We start from the raw sequence: 14,553 nt of genomic DNA, 5'->3' as shown, positions 1-14,553 counted from the left end.
AATTGCAGCGAGGAGTGTTTTTGTTTTTTGTTTACATTACGACGAGACAGGAAATCGTGCAATGCACGTTATATAAAGGATTATTTATGCAAGAATAATTGCAATAAACTTCACTAACAAGCATCGTTGCCATTCGTGCACTTTTTATTGCACATTGAAGGTTGAGTTCAGTGTACATTGCAAGGGTTACTCTTTGTCCATGCTTTCACCAGGCCAACGCCCACAAGAAGAACAGATACCGTCCTGAAGGAAGGGAGTTGCCTCAGGACAGAAGCCGCCGATATTTCGAACAGAGACTGTTCTTCTTCTGGGCAGCGTCCTCATCATTGGCATGGTAATTAAAGGGTTAGGTGTGATGTGTTTAAAGGTTCATGCGAATTGTGGGTCAACAGCCGGGAGGCAAGAAAGGTTCCGTACGGGCTTTTACGGCCGAAGTGAATGGCTGCTTTGTTAGAGTGTGGAGGGGATTATGTTCCCAGCCCCCAAAATTGACAACGTCTCTCTCAAAAGCCTCCGACCGAGGTCGGTCTCCCTGGCCTTGACAAAGGTCTCTTCCCATATGGGAGAACAATTAAAGCAAACTTTGAGATGCTTTGCCAATTCCGACGACTGGTCCTCATTTTTCACCTTCGAAGCGTTCTCCCGGAGCCTGTCATCCAAGCAACGTTTCGTTTGGCCGATATAGCAAAAACCGCAAGCAAGAGGTATCTGATACACCACATTTGACTGGCATTGCACATAGCTATTTTTATGCGATTTACAAACTTTGTCACGCTTCTGGAAAGGACAGAGAGCATCAAGTCTAAAGCAGTTTTTAAATACAACCCGGACACCAAACTTTTTTGCTACAGCAAGGATGTTATGTGAGACATTGTGAAAATATGGGATCGCAACACGAATCTCATTATCAGTGACAAGTGGGGCACAGGGGGAAATTAATCTACTAAAAACAGACTCAAGAGCGCTAAAAAGCGTTGCATTAGAATAGCCTGCGAGCTGCAGACGATCACACTGAAAGTTTAAAGAAATACACAACTGATGTACACATGACTTCCTCAAAGTGCTAGATAGGAGGCCCGTGACAACACCACGTTTTACATTCTTTGAATGACAACTGCTAGCGGGTAAAAGTGGCTTAGGAGCCAATTTTCCATACGACCAACACAAAGAAGGTGTTACCAAAGGCCTCACATCAAGGAACTGTAGCACAGCATTGGCCGGGTGTTCAACAGTGAAAGACAACTCAGGGGATGTCGCTCTTATCAAACGCTCACAGGCGAAAATATCATCTTTAAAAGTAGAGAGCAGCAGCAAATCGTCTACAAAGCGCTTAACAAGCAGTTGAGCACGGGGAACTGTCGCCAGATATGATGTAACAGCATTATCAACAGTAGACAAGTAAATCTCTGATAACACAGGTGCGATGGCCGAACCAATGCAAACCCCCGTTTTTTGAATGAACAGACCCTTATCAATGCGAACAGCAGTCGATCTCAGATAAAGTTCTAAAACACGTAAGAAATCTGACACAGCAATGCCTGCTTTTGACTGGAAACGGACCAACTTGGATTCAAGATCTCTTACTCTAGACAACAGAATGCCTTCATCTAGGGAGTAGTAAAGATCCTTAAAGGGACCGAAAAGTGAAAAATAACCCCCATATTTTTGCCCACTGTCGTGCACAACATCGTTGTTTGATAAGACACAGAAAGCGTTACTTCTCAATTCGGCATATTTTTTACGTATACGTATTTTGAAGATTGCCGGAACATGGACGGTGCTGCCAGCGAACGGCGAAAAAGAGCAACTTGGGTTTCAGGTCCAGGGCTCCCAGGGATTGGTCAACCCTTACCACGTGAGAGCTAATTTTGTAGAGGACGAAGCTGGCGCACATTATCTTACAGCTAAACACTATTTTAAAAATGACGCTCACTTTCATAGCTTTTACGTTAATAAAGCATTCAGCTACTTCGCCGCTACGAGCTACGATCCGCCGCGCCATCTGCAAGGCCGTCTGTGTTATCGCGTTTATTGTTTACGTCGTGGGCGGTCGTGTTGGTCGCGCGAAGAGAAGTGAATGACATGTTCGTGGTTGTTGTGTCAATTATTCGAGAGACCTAGATATGCCTGGTGTGGTTTTGGTTTTTTAATAATAATTGGGTGTTTACGTCGCGAGACAACTGAGATCATGAGCGACGCCGCAGCGGTCGGTCTGTGGATTGCTTTTGCCCACCTGAGGGTTCTTTAACGTGCGATGAAAGCTCATCACACGGCACCCCGTATTTAACGTCCCTCGCGGAAGACGGCGTGTCTAAGCAACTTGTACCCTGCCACCAAGGTGGTTTTGGTGTTCGGGGATGCAAAAATCATGTTCGTTCACCATCGGCGGCAGGCGTTTCTACCACAAGATTCAACAGGAGAGTGCGCGAAAACGAATGTGGTTCAAAGCACTCGTTTATTAGATGTAGCAGTCGTGTGGTATGTGCTGAGCTCATTTTGCTGCCGATGACTACGAAGATGCCGTAGAAGGTGAATTGCGAAGACGTCCGAAGCACACTGATGCTCAGTACCCAGTGATTTTGCTTCACCGAGGTGACGAGTTCAACACGTCGTCTTAGGTATGTACAGGCGTCACACACGTATAAGTTATAATATAGCGTCGACGTATTCCATTTAACTTATGTTATCCTACTTGTCCCGTACTCAACTTTGTCAACATCAACAAATTTAATTTTAGGGGCCTTCCAGTGTTGAAGTGGCGCAAGACTGCTTCGTATGTGTGATCCAGGCACTCAAGTTGGCATGACAGAAATAACTGAAAGCAGGTATGCAAAGTCCACAGATGGAAGCACTAGATTTTTTACGTGTTGCAGACTTTGTGACAATTTTTTTAGTCTTTGGACAGGTGCAGAACATTAGTATGACGTCAACAAGAGGAGAAGAAACCGATGAGAACTACTAGCTTGTTTGAAGGGTACGAGAATAGTTACTGTTGAGATGGAGTTATGACTTTATGACCAAGGAACGCTAATTAATTTTCTAGAGATGCATCCTCTACACTTGAATACCCAGTGCAACAGCAAACGTTCATTGTCTTTGAAGCCGCAACTACTGGAATTGTTCAATGTGTGTCAGAGCTGCAGTGAGCCATGCAAGGTTACCACATCATATTGGTCCCAAAATTTGCAGAGTCCCCCTATCTCGGACGCAACTGTCATTTCTCTTTATTGCTCTTCCGATCCTACCTTCTCAGAAATGAGTATGGTTCACCATACACTGCATGGACACTGCCTTTCTCTGCTCATGCTTTCGGTTTCTTGTTCTGTTGAATAAATCTTCACTTGAGTTTGCAGCCATTACGTTGTCTACTGTGTTTGCCCCTCATCTATATTGATGTGCTCTAACGGTATAGCACATCAACATCCCAACAACCTTCCAAACAACCTTGCCTAGTCCTACTTTTGGGTGGAAACTACACGATGTGGTAACATCCACATATATAAAGTTTTAGTCGACGGAGATTTGCTGTTTTTGTACAACCTTCATTGTACATTTCTTTTGTCTCACTTAGCATGCCTGAAGAAATGTTCTGATCTTCATCAAGATGACAGGTCATTGTTTGATCTGCAGCATCATTTTTCCTGTAATCTTTTCACCAACAGAGAATACAAAAGTGAACAAATGGTAAAATATAACTAGCTTGTTAAATTCAAAAGGGAAAGACGAAACTGTTTATACTTCTCTTGTTTATTTTGTTGTAGGTTTTACAACTGTAAGTTCAAGTAAGTCAAAACATCAGAGGGCAGGAAGTCCTACTCTATTTCCTAAATCCCTGGACAACAAAAAAGAAAGATACAGTTTGAATTGGGACAAAACGTTGCTTCTCCTCTTATATTATATTTCAATTAAATGTTACGATGCATTTGTAGTGTACACTGAAGCCAGTTTCAATTTGCAGGGCTGTCAAAAGTACTTTACAAAAGTACTTATCAATTACAGTAACAGAGAACTTATGCAATAAATTATTTAGCCATTTTGGAGTACTATGCACACCAATGGTGCATTGTTAACTTTGAACCCAGATCAAGGGTTAATAATAGTTGAAGTCAGCCCTCAAGTCCTTCTTTACAAATGTTAGTTGGCGGCGTGATAATGAATCAGTTACAAGTACTCCGTTTAGCAAAACAGAGTTAATTAAGTGTTAAATCCCAATCTTGGTTCAATTAGTAGTTGACATTTGGAAACGTGGTCACTAAGAAGTATACTAAAAGGTTATGAACACAATTCAGCTGAATGACACTGATGAAAATTGTCTTACTTACTCCTCACATATACAAGTGAGACATGAGTATAACCTACAAATACATCTATGCCCACAGGTTACTTAACCCTTCAGGTACAAACTAGTAATTATAATATAAGCAATGAGAAAAACTTGCAGCAAACAAGAAATGCAAATGTGCTGACAACATTTCTACAGGTCAGCGCACTGATGGGAAAGCATCCCTAATAGCATGCATGACGCAGATCGAGATCCAGCGGAGTATTTTCTATTGTATTTTCACGGAGCACCCCATATCCCTAGTAGTAAGTACTGACCACGCTTATCCGGAAACGCTACAAGGCTTCTGGACGCCATTAATTAGCAATTAGAGCTAATTGGGACCCCCCACATTAATCAGCATCATCCAGTGAGTCATTACACTAATTGGGGAGCGTCTAACTAGTGTCCAGACCACCCTGTGCGTTTCCGGATAAACGTGGTCATAAAAAATAAAAAAATAGATAGAGAGAGAGTGGAGAGAAGAAGTTTAGTTGAAGATCAACGACGCTATCTTGAAGAAAGCGGTCCGGAAAGGCCGCTGACCGTCGCTGGGCGACGGAGCACAGAGGCAGGTTGCAAAGCATTGCAGCTATGACCACCAGTTCCGGACATCCTGTGACGTCAGCTGTGACGTCATCACGGCATGTCTGGGCAAGTTAGGACAGCTCTGGGCATGCAAGGAGAAAAACACTTGTAATACAGAGGCTGGGAAAGCAAGAGTATGCAAACCATCAATAGCTAACAAGAAAAAACAATTAGTTACACAACAAATGAGCCCACCAGAACAGGAGCGCAGAACCATGCGACTGCTCCATCCGAGAGGCAGGCAGAGAACTGACTCGTAATGGTTTTTTTCTCCTGTATAAAGCCCCACAGCTGCACCCCCTAGCGGTTACTTTCTCAACTAACCTCACAACAAAATTATTAAGAATCACGCCAGCGCTACTCCCGGTCCCAAGGCAGAAGATGATAGAAAATGGCGGGAATGCCCGGACAACAGCAACCAGCACTGGCACGAAAATCGCAAACAAAGCGGGAACAAAGTTGGCGAAAGCATTAGTTACACAACAAATCACCTCACCACAGTAGGAGCGCAGACCGATGCGACTGCTCTTCGTGACAACCAGCCAGAAACTGAGCGAGCGCGGGAAGCGCACGTCTGCTTTCTGCGACAGCCGAAGAGAAACTGACTGGGGCGCCGCTACGCGGCCGCTACGCATACGCGCGTCACAAAATCCACCTGCATCGTCGAACACCATTCACCAGTGACGAACCACACATCCGCACCCCATCAGAGGCAGACAGAACCCCACCCAAGCTACGCTCTTCCACTGACGGCCAACGCCAGGAGCAGAATTTGCGTGTCGAGACCCGTCAGTGTCCAAGAGAGAAGTGAATCCTTGCGCCCCCTGCAGGCCGTTCTCATTGGTCGTGACGTCATCCTATTGTCTCAGGGCTACCCTGTTTTTTTCCACTAATGCTCCTTTGGTCAATCTACAATGAAGCCACAGTATGACGTCATCATGCACCTGCGTGGCTCAAGGACGCGTACGCTCTAGACAGGGCACCTGTTATTTATTGAATCACTATCCCTAGATTATTTCCTTTATTCTACTATAATGATTGCGTAGGGAACTATTGCAGAAAAACACCATAGACAAGAGGAGATTGTAGCATTTCATTCCCAAAGTCTTACAGTACAGGAAAAAAAAAAAATGGTTCAGCAAGACATAAAGTCACACACCTGTCCCCCTCGCGGTTACTCTCTGAACTAAATGAATCGCAAAATTATTAAGAATAGCTCTACTCCCATTCAAGGTAGCACTATCGTCAAGAATATGCCTTGTACAAAAAGAAAAAAACTACATGTAGAAGGAAAGCATGTCAGAACAAGCCCAGGCATGTCAGCACATGTGTGTCAGACAAGGGGGGAAAAAGCGAAAAGAAACAAAGAAGGAAACCAGCATCAAACTATTTCTAAGCACACGCACTCCTCTTATTCAAAAACAGTGCTCATCATAAATCTGCCCAGGACAATACACACTATTTTTCTATTGCCACACTTTTTTCCAGTAACGGTCAATGCATTGCTACAGACTGTGTGACGTCATCACATCCTGTCTGAAGAAGAAGAAGACACCGGCAAAGACTCCTATTATTTATTGAATCGCAAGATTATTTCCTTTGTCCTACTCTTAATGACATTCATTCTCTCATTAAAATTCAACAAAAAAGCACCCTACATATTAACGATTTTCACCCCAAAGGCTCATCATGGTCATTAGAATTACAGTAAACTACCACTGCTCTTTTAAAATAATAATAAGTGAAACCACTCAACATCACCTCCAGGCTTATGTAATACATGACCCTTTCTATGCTCACACATTCGTTGTCTGAGGCTACACCTGCGAGCAAAAAAGGCGCGGAAGCCGGGTGGGCAAAGTTCCATTCGCGCATTGCGAGCATAAAGGCGGGAAAAGCCTGGGAGCAAAGTTCTATTCGCGCATTCCAAAGCACAAGACAGAACGCCTTTACGGGAACACGATAGCATTCCTATACTATATTAATGATTATTGCATTGCAGTTTAGAAAAACTACAACTAAACTATAATTTTAGGAGCCCATTAAAATTCTACTTTCTATGGAAACTATAATTGCCCTATTACTTGGATCGCTACTAATGAAGCGCTCCAATTTTTTCTCTCTTCCCATTTCAGCCTTGTCATGCAGGGAAGCAGACTCATATCCAAAATAATTAATTTACACTGAGGGTGGCGTGCTTCAGGAATTCCTATCCTGCGCTCAGATGCAAGCATTTCTTCACGGATACCTTTAACAGCTGACTTCCTCAACATATCGAACACCCAACAAAATCAAACAAACAACCCCACTTCCACTGGTAGAACACTATTTAGCTTTTACGCAGGAGGCTTTCTTCTACATAAAAAGTAGAGAAAATAAGAAAAGAGCAGCAAAAAATTGCGTGCACTTTTGCTTGACTTAAAAAACCTGAAGCATATGCCAATAAACCAAGAAAAAGACACTTATGTCTGGTATCTGATAGTGCCACATACACAGACGCATTGCCCTTGCGTAAAGAAAGCACAGGACAGGGATACACAAATATTCTTAGGTGAGCAGGGAAAAGGCTTAAGACCTCAGGTCACCACACATCGCCACGCGGCTAACACAACATGACACCAACAACATACTAGCGGCGGGAAGAACTGCAACACTGCTAAACAAGTCCAGCCATGCCACGATGACGTCACAAATCAGGGGGAAAAAAAAGCACACGCATGCACGCACAGAGGACAACGCATTAAACACACGGAGCGCTCAGGAATAATCGTAGCGTTACCGCACATTGCTACGAAGCTCAACGTCTAACACAAGACGGCAGCAACAAGATATTAAAGGATAAAAATTGCAACACTACTGAACAAGTCCAGACATGCGACATCGCATACAAAACACTGCTCATCGGGGAAAAGGCCTAAGCCCGCGGCGGATCATCATAGAGCATACACAACTTCATTTTTCTATTTCGCGTAAACTAAACGCGGTCTGTTGGAAAACGACGTACAAATTTTCTTAAGGAGCAGAGAAATATATCTACTCCGTGCTCAGATACCAGCATTTCTGCTCAAAAATCTGCAAAATTAAGCACTGCTTACTTCGTCAAGATATCGAACAAAATCAAACAAACAACCCCACTTCCACTGGTACAACACTATTCAGCTTTTACGCAGGAGGCTTTGTTCTACATAAAAAGTAGAGAAAATAAGAAAAGAGCAGCGAAAAATTACACGCATTTGCGCTCCAATAGCTGTAACTGCAAGAAACCGTAGCGCACGCCAATAAACTGAGAAAAAGGCACTCATGTCTGGTATCTGATAGTGCCACATACACAGCCGCATTACCCTTGCGTAAAGAAAGCACAGGACAGGGATACACAAATTTCCTTAGGTGAGCAGGGAAAAGGCTTAAGACCTCAGGTCACCTCACATCGCCACGCGGCTAGCACAACATGACACCAGCAACATACTAGCGGCGGGAAGAACTGCAACACTGCTAAACAAGTCCAGACATGCCACGATGACGTCACAAATCAGGGGAAAAAAAGCACACGCACGCACGCGCAGTGTACAACGCATTAAACACACGGTGCGCTCAGGAATAATCGTAGCGTTACCGCACGTCGCTACGAAGCTCAACGTCTAACACAAGACGACACCAACAAGATATTAAAGGGTAAAAATTGCAACACTACTGAACAAGTCCAGACATGCGACATCGCATACAAAACACTGCTCATCGGGGAAAAGGGCTAAGCCTGCGGCGGATCATCATAGAGCATACACAACTTCATTTTTCTATTTCGCGTAAACTAAACGCGGTCTGCTTGGAAAACGACGTACAAATTTTCTTAAGGAGCAGAGAAATATATCTACTCCGTGCTCAGATACCAGCATTTCTGCTCAAAAACCTGCAAAATTAAGCACTGCTTACTTCGTCAAGATATCGAACACCCAACAAAATCAAACAAACAACCCCACTTCCACTGATAGAACACTATTCAGCTTTTACGCAGGAGGCTTTCTTCTACATAAAAGTAGAGAAAATAAGAAAAGAGCAGCGAACAATTACACGCACTTTTGCTCGCATAGCTATAAGAGAGAAAAATAAAATAAAATATCGACACACACGCTAATAAACTGTGACAAAGACACCCATTTCTGCTATCAGATAATTATTGCATAATGCTAAATACTCATTTGCATTGTCCCTTCGTGAAGAAAGCACAGGACAGGGATACACAATTTATCTTAAGCGAGCAGGGAAAGTCACTTCTACTCGAACAGCTTAATACCATAAAGTCTGAATTTTTGCAAAGCAAATAAAGCTTGAACAGCGCTACGAACGTGACAGGCACATACTAACAAACAAACAAACACTTCTTCGAGTCTGTATTATCTTTAAAAAATAACGAAAGCACGCAAAAAAAATCAAATCGGCTAGGTAGCCTACCAGACGTTGTGCCTTAAAGTTGGTTGCATGCAATGCGCGGAAGCATGCTGTGAAGCCAACTTGCGGTTTTGCTGGATGCACATGAAGTCAGATTCCAATTGGAAATCGCGCTAAGGACGTGCCAAACGTGGAATTTTCGCAAAATTAATCACAATACCTGGAATTCTGTTCATTTTAGCGGGAATGCTGGCGCTTGTGCTCTATTATTCGAAATTTTCGAATATTCGAATTTCTCGATTATCAAATTTTCGAATACGAATAGGGTTCGAATATCAACAATATTCCAACGATATCCGAAATTTCGAATATTCGTACACCTCTAGTGAATACTGACACTCATCAACATATAACAAAAAACAAACAAACAAATCCCATTCTGATGAACTGCCGAGCGGCTTTCTCCTGCTCTACCTGGATGCTGACTTTTCCCCCCTCACCAACATTCTGAGTAAAAGCAGTGAAAGAAGAAAAGAACCGCGAAAAATTACACGCATTTGTGTCACAGGACAGGGATACACAAATTTCCTTAAGTGAGCAGGGAAAAGGCTTAAGTCGTACCGCTCAGGAATAATCGGAGAATCGCCGCTTATCGCTAGGCGGATAGCGCTTGAACAGCGCTACGAACGTGACAGATACTAACAAACAAACAAACAAACAAACAACAGCAGGACCGGCGTCGGGCACTCATAAAATACCCTGCCCAAAACAAAGACTTCACCAGGTTCGCGAGGCAATTCCATTAAAAACGCTCGTCCTATCCTACAGATAGCAATGCAAACGCGACTGCCCTTATTTTTTAAAACCACTATTTCACGCAATAGTACATAAATGTATCACTCGTGTCACACGAAAAGGCAAACACTTACCTGTCAAGTGGGGTCCCAGCGCGTGCGCGCGCGGACACACACACAGGCACACACATACACTAACATTTTCACACTCACAAACACAAAGTCTATTTTCACAACCACATAAATCCATATTATTCCTCAGGTCAATAATTATCCTGCCATCGCCAAAAGACGGCACAGACATGTATGCTTACGAAAGACAATCGGTCCTCGTTCCGGATGTAATAGGATATCGCCACTCGGCCGGCGCGAACCAATAAAGAAAGAAAGGAATGCATGTTCGCTACGAAGAAAACGGTGCCGTGCTTCTACGCAGCGATCATTATACAGACGCGTAAATGTGAACATCATTCGCTACACACTGTAGCTCTAATCATTTTTAAACCAAACCAAACCGTGTTCATAGGTCTTCACTAAATAGGTGAGCCGATAATGACTCAAAATAAAATAAAATAAAATAATCATTCCATCATCGCTGGCTGCAAGCTTGGGTACCCAACAGAGCAGCGCGCTCCTATCAACACGCCTTGGGCTGACCTTACACACCCGAAGCCTTTTCTGAATACATTCTGCCGGCGCTGGAATAAAAGATTTATCGCGAGGGTACTACGATGTCAGCTCTGTTGCTGTTTAAGTGATAAAACAGTTCGCTCACTCGGGGAATCGCGCGCGTCTAAACCGCGAGAACGGGTCCGCGTTGCGCTCGCGCCGCGGGGAATCGCGCGCGTCGCGAGTCCAAACCGCGAGACCGCGCCCGCGCGTGCGCTTCGCGGTTCGGGCGCACTGTTTTATCACTTAAACAGCAACAGAGCTGACATGTAGTACCCTCGCGATAAATCTTTTATTCCAGCGCCGGCAGAATGTATTCAGAAAAGGCTTCGGGTGTGTAAGGTCAGCCCAAGGCGTGTTGATAGGAGCGCGCTGCTCTGTTGGGTACCCAAGCTTGCAGCCAGCGATGATGGAATGATTATTTTATTTTATTTTATTTTGAGTCATTATCGGCTCACCTATTTAGTGAAGACCTATGAACACGGTTTGGTTTGGTTTAAAAATGATTAGAGCCACAGTGTGTAGCGAATGATGTTCACATTTACGCGTCTGTATAATGATCGCTGCGTAGAAGCACGGCACCGTTTTCTTCGTAGCGAACATGCATTCCTTTCTTTCTTTATTGGTTCGCGCCGGCCGAGTGGCGATATCCTATTACATCCGGAACGAGGACCGATTGTCTTGCGTAAGCATACATGTCTGTGCCGTCTTTTGGCGATGGCAGGATAATTATTGACCTGAGGAATAATATGGATTTATGTGGTTGTGAAAATAGACTTTGTGTTTGTGAGTGTGAAAATGTTAGTGTATGTGTGTGCCTGTGTGTGTGTCCGCGCGCGCACGCGCTGGGACCCCACTTGACAGGTAAGTGTTTGCCTTTTCGTGTGACACGAGTGATACATTTATGTACTATTGCGTGAAATAGTGGTTTTAAAAAATAAGGGCAGTCGCGTTTGCATTGCTATCTGTAGGATAGGACGAGCGTTTTTAATGGAATTGCCTCGCGAACCTGGTGAAGTCTTTGTTTTGGGCAGGGTATTTTATGAGTGCCCGACGCCGGTCCTGCTGTTGTTTGTTTGTTTGTTTGTTTGTTAGTATCTGTCACGTTCGTAGCGCTGTTCAAGCGCTATCCGCCTAGCGATAAGCGGCGATTCTCCGATTATTCCTGAGCGGTACGACTTAAGCCTTTTCCCTGCTCACTTAAGGAAATTTGTGTATCCCTGTCCTGTGACACAAATGCGTGTAATTTTTCGCGGTTCTTTTCTTCTTTCACTGCTTTTACTCAGAATGTTGGTGAGGGGGGAAAAGTCAGCATCCAGGTAGAGCAGGAGAAAGCCGCTCGGCAGTTCACCAGAATGGGATTTGTTTGTTTGTTTTTTGTTATATGTTGATGAGTGTCAGTATTCACTAGAGGTGTACGAATATTCGAAATTTCGGATATCGTTGGAATATTGTTGATATTCGAACCCTATTCGTATTCGAAAATTTGATAATCGAGAAATTCGAATATTCGAAAATTTCGAATAATAGAGCACAAGCGCCAGCATTCCCGCTAAAATGAACAGAATTCCAGGTATTGTGATTAATTTTGCGAAAATTCCACGTTTGGCACGTCCTTAGCGCGATTTCCAATTGGAATCTGACTTCATGTGCATCCAGCAAAACCGCAAGTTGGCTTCACAGCATGCTTCCGCGCATTGCATGCAGCCAACTTTAAGGCACAACGTCTGGTAGGCTACCTAGCCGATTTGATTTTTTTTGTGTGCTTTCGTTATTTTTTAAAGATAATACAGACTCGAAGAAGTGTTTGTTTGTTTGTTAGTATGTGCCTGTCACGTTCGTAGCGCTGTTCAAGCTTTATTTGCTTTGCAAAAATTCAGACTTTATGGTATTAAGCTGTTCGAGTAGAAGTGACTTTCCCTGCTCGCTTAAGATAAATTGTGTATCCCTGTCCTGTGCTTTCTTCACGAAGGGACAATGCAAATGAGTATTTAGCATTATGCAATAATTATCTGATAGCAGAAATGGGTGTCTTTGTCACAGTTTATTAGCGTGTGTGTCGATATTTTATTTTATTTTTCTCTCTTATAGCTATGCGAGCAAAAGTGCGTGTAATTGTTCGCTGCTCTTTTCTTATTTTCTCTACTTTTATGTAGAAGAAAGCCTCCTGCGTAAAAGCTGAATAGTGTTCTATCAGTGGAAGTGGGGTTGTTTGTTTGATTTTGTTGGGTGTTCGATATCTTGACGAAGTAAGCAGTGCTTAATTTTGCAGGTTTTTGAGCAGAAATGCTGGTATCTGAGCACGGAGTAGATATATTTCTCTGCTCCTTAAGAAAATTTGTACGTCGTTTTCCAAGCAGACCGCGTTTAGTTTACGCGAAATAGAAAAATGAAGTTGTGTATGCTCTATGATGATCCGCCGCAGGCTTAGCCCTTTTCCCCGATGAGCAGTGTTTTGTATGCGATGTCGCATGTCTGGACTTGTTCAGTAGTGTTGCAATTTTTACCCTTTAATATCTTGTTGGTGTCGTCTTGTGTTAGACGTTGAGCTTCGTAGCGACGTGCGGTAACGCTACGATTATTCCTGAGCGCACCGTGTGTTTAATGCGTTGTACTCTGCGCGTGCGTGCGTGTGCTTTTTTTCCCCTGATTTGTGACGTCATCGTGGCATGTCTGGACTTGTTTAGCAGTGTTGCAGTTCTTCCCGCCGCTAGTATGTTGCTGGTGTCATGTTGTGCTAGCCGCGTGGCGATGTGAGGTGACCTGAGGTCTTAAGCCTTTTCCCTGCTCACCAAAGGAAATTTGTGTATCCCTGTCCTGTGCTTTCTTTACGCAAGGGTAATGCGGCTGTGTATGTGGCACTATCAGATACCAGACATGAGTGCCTTTTTCTCAGTTTATTGGCGTACGCTACGGTTTCTTGCAGTTACAGCTATTGGAGCGCAAATGCGTGTAATTTTTCGCTGCTCTTTTCTTATTTTCTCTACTTTTTATGTAGAACAAAGCCTCCTGCGTAAAAGCTGAATAGTGTTGTACCAGTGGAAGTGGGGTTGTTTGTTTGATTTTGTTCGATATCTTGACGAAGTAAGCAGTGCTTAATTTTGCAGATTTTTGAGCAGAAATGCTGGTATCTGAGCACGGAGTAGATATATTTCTCTGCTCCTTAAGAAAATTTGTACGTCGTTTTCCAAGCAGACCGCGTTTAGTTTACGCGAAATAGAAAAATGAAGTTGTGTATGCTCTATGATGATCCGCCGCGGGCTTAGGCCTTTTCCCCGATGAGCAGTGTTTTGTATGCGATGTCGCATGTCTGGACTTGTTCAGTAGTGTTGCAATTTTTATCCTTTAATATCTTGTTGCTGCCGTCTTGTGTTAGACGTTGAGCTTCGTAGCAATGTGCGGTAACGCTACGATTATTCCTGAGCGCTCCGTGTGTTTAATGCGTTGTCCTCTGTGCGTGCATGCGTGTGCTTTTTTTTCCCCCTGATTTGTGACGTCATCGTGGCATGGCTGGACTTGTTTAGCAGTGTTGCAGTTCTTCCCGCCGCTAGTATGTTGTTGGTGTCATGTTGTGTTAGCCGCGTGGCGATGTGTGGTGACCTGAGGTCTTAAGCCTTTTCCCTGCTCACCTAAGGATATTTGTGTATCCCTGTCCTGTGCTTTCTTTACGCAAGGGCAATGCGTCTGTGTATGTGGCACTATCAGATACCAGACATGAGTGTCTTTTTCTTGGTTTATTGGCATATGCTTCAGGTTTTTTAAGTCAAGCAAAAGTGCACGCAATTTTTTGCTGCT

Source organism: Ornithodoros turicata, chromosome 8 (genome assembly GCF_037126465.1).
Source record: "Ornithodoros turicata isolate Travis chromosome 8, ASM3712646v1, whole genome shotgun sequence".
Lineage (NCBI taxonomy): Eukaryota > Metazoa > Arthropoda > Arachnida > Ixodida > Argasidae > Ornithodoros > Ornithodoros turicata.
Note: the sequence above shows the minus strand (reverse complement) of the source record.